General features: G+C 38.1%; 1 long non-coding RNA gene across 1 annotated transcript; it reads right to left on the bottom strand.

Moving 5' to 3' along the window:
- Positions 1–4,597: 4,597 nt before the first annotated feature.
- Positions 4,598–6,156, bottom strand: LOC110693423. The gene is made up of 2 exons (XR_002505590.1): positions 5,702–6,156; positions 4,598–4,862 (listed from the first exon to the last, which is right to left on the bottom strand). It is a non-coding gene; the product is annotated as an uncharacterized LOC110693423 (long non-coding RNA).
- Between the last annotated feature and the right edge of the window lie 3,434 nt (positions 6,157–9,590).

The following is a 9,590-nucleotide window of genomic DNA, read 5'->3' as shown; positions in this document are numbered from 1 at the left end:
AACTTTGATAGTTTGCTAGGGGTTTTGGTATTTTTTGGTTGAACAAACTATCTGGGAATGTAGCGTTTTGGTAAACATGGACATGTCTTTTGGTAGCTCCATAAACAAATCTGTCACTAAGTGTGGCTATGTCTTTTGGTAAACATTGACATGTAATTAGTTATGGAAAAATTATGTATGCTATGTGTCAGGTTGTTGCATTTTTCTTGTTCATTTAGTGTACTTTTGTTCCTGTCATATGATTGCATATCAAACTTAATTCAAACACAAATATCCATCTAGTAAAACAAGGACTTCATTTCATAACTCATAAAAGGTCACACTTACAAACACTTAAACCACTAAAATACTACCTACTTCAAATACACCATCACAATGCCAACTAAGATACAAACAACTATGAGAGTCCTAGAGAAATTTGTCTCAGCCCTTGAACAGTGCAAAGCTCAAGCTTAAGATGGTTGACTTCCCTTTTCAATTCTTTCACTTCCACCTCCAGTTTTTCCTTCCTCCCTTGCACTTTCTTCAGCTTCTCTTCCATCAATGTCTTCTGATATTCCATCTCTGCTATAGTAGTGTCCTTCTCAAAAATTTGATATCGAAGCTCATCCTCATTGCTGGCTTCAATCCATTTCATAAAAGCGCAAATCGTATCCTACACACAACCCCAAACCACATGATAATTATCACATCTTGTGTCAAACCCTAATTCTGTAATCAAAATAAATTATGAACAAGTTAGGAACAAATTATCAACTACATAAGTTTTAAACAACATAAAGGCCATTTAGGACACCCATAAAACTTGGATCCAACGTTTTGCCCCTTCTTCATAGTTCGCACCACCGCGTCCAACCCACAACTGTACTTCGTTGTTGGATAATAAAATCCACCCCTTGAGTTTGCAGAAGAACCGCAAGAACCTTCTTGAAAAGACCTACCACTCGCCATTTTTAATCTCCAAGCAATTTGATTAAATAAGGGAGAAGAGGAGAAATTGGGAACAGGGGAAGAAGAAAGAGAGGGGAGCAACGGTAAAAACAAATTGGAAAGGGTATAAGTAAAGGAAATTATAAAAAAATAAAGATTTTTTAAAAAAAAGCAAAACAAAATGCCACGTAGGACTTTAACCTGCAACAGTAGGTAAGGTTACCTGTAGGGATTGAAGAAAAAGAACGCCCCTAAAAGTTGGGATTATTCCAGTATAAACAAAAGTTGGGATTATTCCACGCAAATTACACAAAGTTGGGATTATTTTTTCTAATTTTTCCTTTTTATTAAGTTATTTTAATTTTAATCGTCGTTTATGAATGTTTTTACGTAATCAGAGTTAATGGTAATCTGTTTGGAGGTTTTTTTTGTTAAGTTTTATTACTGCACTTGTTTAGTGAAATTTGTGGATGATTAATGATTTGATAAATTTTAATTTGTTGATGAACAATATATGTTATGATTTATGTTTCAAGGTACATTGTATAAAAACTTGATTGATTAAAATTTTAAAACCCCCAAATGCCCTCTATTTTTTAACCAAAAAAAAAATGCCCACTATTTCCCCATTATTCATCTGAAATCATATATCATTTGATAATGGTGGAATTACATACAAAGATGCAAATTTTCAATTAATTGCATAACAAATTTAAATTACGAACCAATTTGATTCTCTATCCTCCTCTTCCTCATCAACTTCACTTATTATATTTCTTCTTTTTAGATTATTGGGGCTAGGGTTTAAATCGAAGAAGTTTGTGATTGTTAGAATTATGAATATTAATTCTTTTATTTTATTTTATATATATGCGTTGTTTTGGGATGTGAGAATCATAGTTTATTTTGGAAAGTTATTTTATGACTTGAAGGAAGCAAGATCATGATCAATTGAACCGAAAAACAGAGAAATAGCTCAAGATAGAGATATTGGGCAAGTTGAGTCAGGGTAGATGTGAGTTTGATGAGAGGCGAGTTAAAAAGGATCCCATTTTATACGCTTATAACGGGTCAGGTCAATGTGGGTTGTTGGTCGATAATGGATGGACCAATAAACTATCATTTAAAATGAATATAAGACAAAATCATAACTAAGTATACATTATGATATAAAAATATCCATATAATTATTTTTCCATTATCTATTATCTTTGTCTATTAAATTGATTAAATATCTTAGCCAATAAAGGCTCTAACCCTGTCCATTAAGGGTCCTTTAACCCTGGCCTCGAACCTATTATCTTTGGGCTACCCTAAATAATAAAGAGTTCTATTAAGAGCCTTTTAGGATGATGATATTAACTTAAGCATGGATCATGTTTATGTGCATTCAAGTGGTAAAATTTAAGGTATTATAGGGAGTCAAACACTTGATTCCTGACCCCAAGAAGTAGCCATGGAGGCCCAAAAGGAGGAAGATAATGGCCTCTCTTCAATAAATAGTAGTGAACAAGAAGCCTACCTAGAGATGAACAAGGTGCGCATGGAGATAGATAATAGGGGTTTCCATTTGATTGGTTTTCGGTGCGCATGGAGATAGATAATAGGGGTATCCATTCGGTTGGTTTTCGTTTTGGATTTAGCCCAAATCCAATCCGATCCAAATAAAATTTTGATTTTTAATTTTCAAATCCAATCTGTTCCGAATTACTTACCAAATCCAATCCGAACTATAATTCGGTTATTTGGATCCAATTCGAAAATCCGAATTAAAAAACATTGCTTATTGTAGGCGTCGTTCGAAGTGCGCCTACGTTAAAGCATGTTGTGAATATGCTTGGCACTCATAGAAAGTAGGAATTGACATATACGATTAGGGACAAAGAAAGTAGGGAGTCGCCAACAAGTTTTTAAGCAACTTGTAAACCGTTCACGGATCATAAAAGGCAACCACGAATAAAGGGACAATGATAGGCAACAACGATTGACCCGTGAAGGTTACACCCCATTCATAATCCATGAGATTACTAACTCCATATGGTTCGGAACCACGAAAGGAGGATCGGGGATGATGGTACGAAGTGAGTCATGGAGTCACGTTCGCCCGTATTGGCCTCTACTCGATTCTTATAGTGAAAAGTGAATCCTGCAATCTCAAAGGCATACAAACAAAAATTCAATTTGCTCCAAACTATTATTAGGCTAAATTGGTTGAATATTAATGCTACACATAATTCTAAAATATTGTGATCACTTGATTAAACAACAAGATTAAAAAGAAACCTAAACCGGTCGTCCAAATTATCTTATTAGGCGCGATTTTCAATTACATATTCCCTTTAAACATGCAATATAGTGATCAATAAATAATAATAGAATAAACATTAATATTGGAAGCAATTTAACAATAATAACGTTAGTCAAATCAAATATAAATTAACCTAATCATGATACTAGCAATATTAAAATAAAATAAGCAATTAAATTAATCACTCACATTCTGCACGTTCCTTTAAATTGCTACATCATGAATAAATTTTTAGTAACTTTAATAAAAAAATATAAATCAAATGAAAATTAAATTAAATAAATATAGATTTGATTTTGTCCAAACCCTCGGTTATTTGTACATTTCACGCCTTGGTTTAAGGATGGAACCTCGTGTGTCGTAAGGACTCCTTGGAGTGCTTAAGGGAAAAATGATGTAATAAGGAATATAGGTTTAAGGCTTAGAATATGAGAGAGAGAGAGAAGAGAATGATTTTTGGTGTAAAAGAGAGGAAGAGAGAATGATTTGATGCCCTGAACAGCAAAAATGAGGGTCTTATTTTATAGGGAAAATGAGCAGAGGGAACACATGGAACCCTAAAAAGATAAAAACCCTAAAAATTAACACCGCAACACGGCAGAGAACACTGTGACACGGTGCCAGGCACCGTCAGACGGGGGAAAATCTTGTGACACGGGGAAAAACCGAGTGACGCGGGAAATAATTAGGATGCGAGAGATAAAACACGTGAAGGGCCTACGCGGAAAGGACACAGAGCTGCCCCGTGTCACAAGAATGAGCACCGTGACACGGGAATTCCTACCGTGACACGGCATTTCTCCCCGTGTTGCGGCACAGTTTCCCGTGATGCGGGGAAGTTTTGTGGGCACCGTGACACATTAGCAACCCACCGTGTGTCGCGACACAATTTCCCGTGACGCGGGGAAGTTTTGTGATTCTCAGGCGCGTGGGGAACGAAACGCGGAAAAAACACAAGAAAGCACCGTGACACGTTGAAAAATCCCGTGTCACGATACTAGGCCCCGTGCCACGTCAGAAAGCCCCGCGTCGCGGCAATTTTAACTACTCTACGGTAATTGCAGTTTTTTTACGCGTTTTTAAAATTGCGATAACTTTTGATCCGCAACTTGGAATAAGGCATATAATATATCATTGGAAAGATTATCAAATCTACTTTCCAACTAAATTAGAATCAGGTCAAAATCATTTTTAGATTATAAGATATGACTGTTTTACGTGAAAAAATGAATTTGGCCCACAGAAAATTATTTCAAAGTTTTTGGCACCGGTAAACCGGTGCCAAAAACCCACGAAAAATCTATTTTTTTTTTTTTTTGTTGTCATTTTTCACTTAAAAATCAAATTGACTAAAATAAATAAGAACAAAAACATATTAATCGAATATCATTGAATATAACCGAAATTTACAGTATATAATCAAGAAAAAATTACAATATACGAATTATAAAATTAAACAATTACAACATATAAATAAATAAAAAAGAACTACAATATAAATAAAAAAAAATTATTACAACATCACAATAAAAAAACCCAAACATCTAAATCAATATTCTTGATTCTTGATTCTTAATTCTTCGATTATGTGCAATATTTTGGGCTTGCAAAGAAAATAGTATACCTGCGCCAATTAGTTCATCCAACAAAATCAATTAAAGTGTATTAGCTGCGAAAATTAGTTAAAAACCCAAAAAATTAAAAAAAAATCGAAAAAATTAAAATCGAAAAAAAATTAAAACCCAGAAAATCGAAAAAATTAAAATCGAAAATTAGTTAAAACCCAGAAAATCGAGAAAATCCAGAAAACGAAGAAAAATTAAATTAAAATACAGAAAATCGAAAAAAATTAAAACCCAGAAAATTAAAAAAAAAATCAAAAAAATTAAAATCGAAAATTAGTTAAAAACCCAGAAAATAAATAAAAAACAAAAAATACCCAGAAATCGAAAAACAAATAATAATCGAAAAATGAATCAAAATTGAAAAAAATTCAAACCCCGAAAAAATTGAAATCGAAAAAACACATAAAAAAAACTTGAAATCGAAAAAAAATTCAAAATCTATAAACAAAACCCAGAAAACAACTCCAAAAACGCATGCATGTACCCCAAAAAACGATTATTTTAATCGAAAATTACCAAGAAAAATTGAAATCTAGCCATGACCCAGAACTCGATTAATTAACCAACAAAAATCGAAAATAAAATCGAAAATTAACCCAGAACTCGATTAATTAGCCCAAAAAACGATTATTTTAATTGAAAATTAACCCAAGAAAAATCGAAATAAAATCCAAAAAAGATTTAAATCGATTAATGAAACCCAGATCAATAGAATTAAAATCCAAAAATCGATTAATTAAACCTAGAAAAATCCAATTAAGCCCAAACTCGATTAATTAAACCCATAAATCTCAAAATAAAGAAAAATAAAAAAAACCCAAAAAACACATGCATGCACCTAGAATCGGTGTTCTTGGTGGTCTTGGGTGTTGGTCTTGGTGGTGGTCTTCGCCTCTTCGGTGGTGGCCTTTGGTCGTGGAAACGAGTGAGAAGGGGAGGATAATCTGGGAAGAACGAAAGAGGAGAAAGAGAGAGAAGGAGATGAGATCGAAGGAGAAAGAAGGAGAACAGAGAAGAGAGATAGAAGGAGGAGAGAGAAAGAGAAGGAGGATAGAGAAAGAGAAGGAGGAGCGGCTGAGGAAGTGAGGGAGAGTTAGGGTTTTATTTGGGTATTTATATAGGGCGGGTTTTTTTAATTATATAGATGAACCGGTTTAGTGGCACCGGTTCAAACCGGTGCCCTTTGTATTTTTGCCACCGGTTTGAGCTGAACCGGTGCCATTGCTCTTGGTCTGAAATTCCGCCCATTTTTAGGCAGGTATTTGGCACCGGTTTGGCCTGAACCGGTGCCTTTTGGGGGTTGCCTTTTGTATTTTTCTACTAGTGGTAGAAGGGTGTCGATTTTGAGCCGAGTTTAATGTTTGGCTCATATCTTCTTTGTTTTAAATCGGAATTGGGTTTATGATATATGGTTGGAAAGCTTATTGAAAGGCCTATCCAAACAAATAATAATTGGATCAAAATTATATAACCATAAAATCAGTTCAGCTCGATTTTGCGATGTGGATACGAAAAGTGGAAAATAGGTTATGGTTTGGGAAAATGGGTTATTAATTGGGTTGGTTTATGAAATGTATTGGATAGAACATGGATTTGAGCACTCCAAATATTAAATACTCAACCCGAACAATAATGGCGGTGAAAGGTGCTCATCATCGGGTTTGGTTTTGGGGAGACATTTTTAGGTTTCTACATTTATTTTTTTTGGTTTAATGCCATTACAAAAATAAAATTGTAACAATAAAATTTCAATTCTTGAAAGTATAGTAGTACATGATTTATACAAGTATTGAAAACATAGGTTTACATGATTAATATTATTATAATCGTAAACATAGTTTAACATGATTAATATTAACAATATTTTTTTTTTTGTAAAATAACGCTTTCATAATTAAGTTATTTGGATCCGAACAAGGTCAATCTGATCCGATTTAAAGTTTGGATCTAATCCGAATTGATAATTTGGTTTGGATAGGATTGGATTTTTATTTTTATCCGAATAATGGACACCCCTAGAGATAACTCACAGGACTCGTGGTCAAAGGTACTGTTTTGGGTGTTTTTGTCCCTTGGGAGAGTTACGTCACGAAGTCTGATCCGGCTGAGCTGTACCTGCAAAATAATGGAGACTCCGGGTGGTTGGAGCTCCGCCTCCGACGGTCAAGTTAGTAACTTGAAATGGAATAAATAGAACGGAAATTCAGGTGGGTATCTGCTTGGATTCCAAGCTCAGGTTTTTCTCTGATGTAAGAGAATACAGGTGTAATAAATGATTGAATGTGTCCCCAAAATGGGGAAATATCTCCCTATTTATAGAATCATTGGAAATTGTGCCCTTATCTAGGTCACTTGACCTAGATTGTGGTGGGTTGCGCCGAATTACGGCGTTCTCTTGGGATTTGGGCCCTTGAGGGCCGCCATTTCAAAATCTATCTGAAGAAGCCACGTGTCAAATGGCTAGGGGGGCACTTGGGTGAGTCTGATCTTGACACGTGGCCTTCTCTTATTGGGACACCTGTCTAGGGTAATTTTTACCCTAAACATTTGCCCCTCAAATGGGTCACGTGGATGTCACGTGGGGCATGTGACACGTGTCCACCTATCAAAGGTGAACAGTAACGGGTAAAATTTTTGAATTTCAAATCAAAAATTTCCCCCGACTTTCACTTTCTATAAATAGAACGTTACCCCCCCTTTTTCACACCTTACGTTCACATTGACTTTTTAGAGAGAGAAAGAGAGAGATTCTAGAGAGAGATTCTCTTCTCCCGTCTGCATCACAGCAAGTTCACGTTTCCGAGTGCGAGCAGTTCAACACCCGGTTTATCGGCTGTAGCGGTTTTCAGATTTTTCAGAGTAAAAGCGAGGTAACCGCCTATACCATTTTAGCTTTTCTCCCTTTCAATTTGTATACCTTTTTTCCTCCGCCTGTATACCTAGCTTTTTTAGAGAATATAAATGAGTTCCCAATCCACTCACTCGGCACTGCCTAGGACACTCAACCGATCCCCCGGAATGGCTGAGTCTAGAACAGGGGGTGCCTCTTCTGGACTGTCGGAACCAATATGCTCATCTCCGAATTCCTCCCTCTCACCATATGTATTCGATGCCCCCTTATCCATATCTAGCTACTGACTATGGTAGCCAGACGGTCTAAGAGCCGACGCACTATGAGAGTGCCAGCCGATGAGGTTTTCCCGGAAGGGGAACAGAGGGATTGGGAGGAGAGCGGATCTGACGAAGAGGCTCCCTCTACCTCCGCGAGCTCTGGGGTACGAGAGGTAGACGGCGAGGGAGCCGCCTCCTCTAATGAAGCCGGCGATGCTGAGGCCGGCCAAGGATCAAGAGCCGAATCTTCCGGCTCTGACCAGGACAATTTTGCGGTTGACTATCAGTAGCCGCCCAAGGTCGCTGACAACCCCAACTCCAAAAGGACCCGGATGCTGCCGGGTAACATCGCCCTCCTAAATAGCGAATTCAGGGCCTTCAAGGAAACGCACCCCTTTGGAAGGGATTGGGAGATTATCGTCCCTCCGGCTGACGCTGTAATTGCATGGGGTGATGATATTGAGCACGCAGATGATTACTTTATCTGCTATGAGGCGGTTATCGAAGCCGGCCTCCGGTTCCCCCTCCACCGCGGGATTAGGAAAATCCTTAAGGGGTACACTCTAGGGGTTTGGCAGCTCACCCCCAATTCGTGGGTGAATATCCTAAGTTACATCGCCGCCTGCGAGTTTCAAAACTTGAACCCTAGCTTCTCCGCCTTCGCTCATATGCACTATTTGAGCAAGGCTCCAGGCGGCCATGGGGCATGGTATACTCTGACTACCTTGCCCCAATACTTGATGACTCTAGACTAAGTGTCCAAATGGTCCGGGTGGAAGGACAAGTTTTATTTGGTTTTCTCCCCCACCCTTAGACACAACCGGACACTGCGCCGGTACAATACTGAGCCGGCTCTTCTTGGACGCAAATGCCCTCTCCCGACACTATCTACTAAGGTCCGGGAGCAAATAATGGAGTCGGGATACTTTGAAACAACAACTGAGCCCATGGGGGATGGGACTCACATTATTGTACCCAAAAATTGGATTCCCCATCCGGACTTCTTCAAGGACGAGTGCTTCTTGTCCGCCTGCGGGCTAAGTACCATGTTTCCCAGGGGTAGAATACTTCTCATCCGGAATGATTGTTATTTTACTTTAATTGCAAACTTGCCATAATTTTCTCTAACTATAAATTCTTGTTCTTGCAGACGAGGCCTTGAGGATGGTTGATCAGGCAAAGACTCCGGCTAAGTCTGCGGCGCTGTTGTGCAAAAAGGCTGCGTTGGCCAAGAAAGCAGCCGTCGAGGCTAAGGATTCCAAAAAAGGCGGGGTAAGACTGCCTGACTTGATGTGTTTGCATTTTTTTTTAAACCGTTTGGGTATACTTACCCTTTGTTTATTTCTCAGGAGTCCGTCAAGAAGATCCCACGATCTTTCTCCAAGCTGCTCAAAAGGCAAGAAGACGATCTAGAAAAGACTCCGGTTGCTAAAGTCGCCAGGAAAGGCCCTCCTCCTCCCCAGACACAATCATCTTCCCAATCCGATCGTCCTACGACCGGGGACAAATCCCCTGCTGTGCTGAAAAAATTGAGCGAAAGCTCAGAACGCTCGCAGTAGAAAGCGCCGGATGTCTCTACGACATCGAAGGGTGGCGAGCCACCTAATGTTGCAGGC

The sequence above is a fragment of the Chenopodium quinoa genome, unplaced genomic scaffold (genome assembly GCF_001683475.1).
Source record: "Chenopodium quinoa cultivar QQ74 unplaced genomic scaffold, ASM168347v1, whole genome shotgun sequence".
Classification (NCBI taxonomy): domain Eukaryota; kingdom Viridiplantae; phylum Streptophyta; class Magnoliopsida; order Caryophyllales; family Amaranthaceae; genus Chenopodium; species Chenopodium quinoa.
This window is presented reverse-complemented; position numbering and strand designations above follow the sequence as displayed.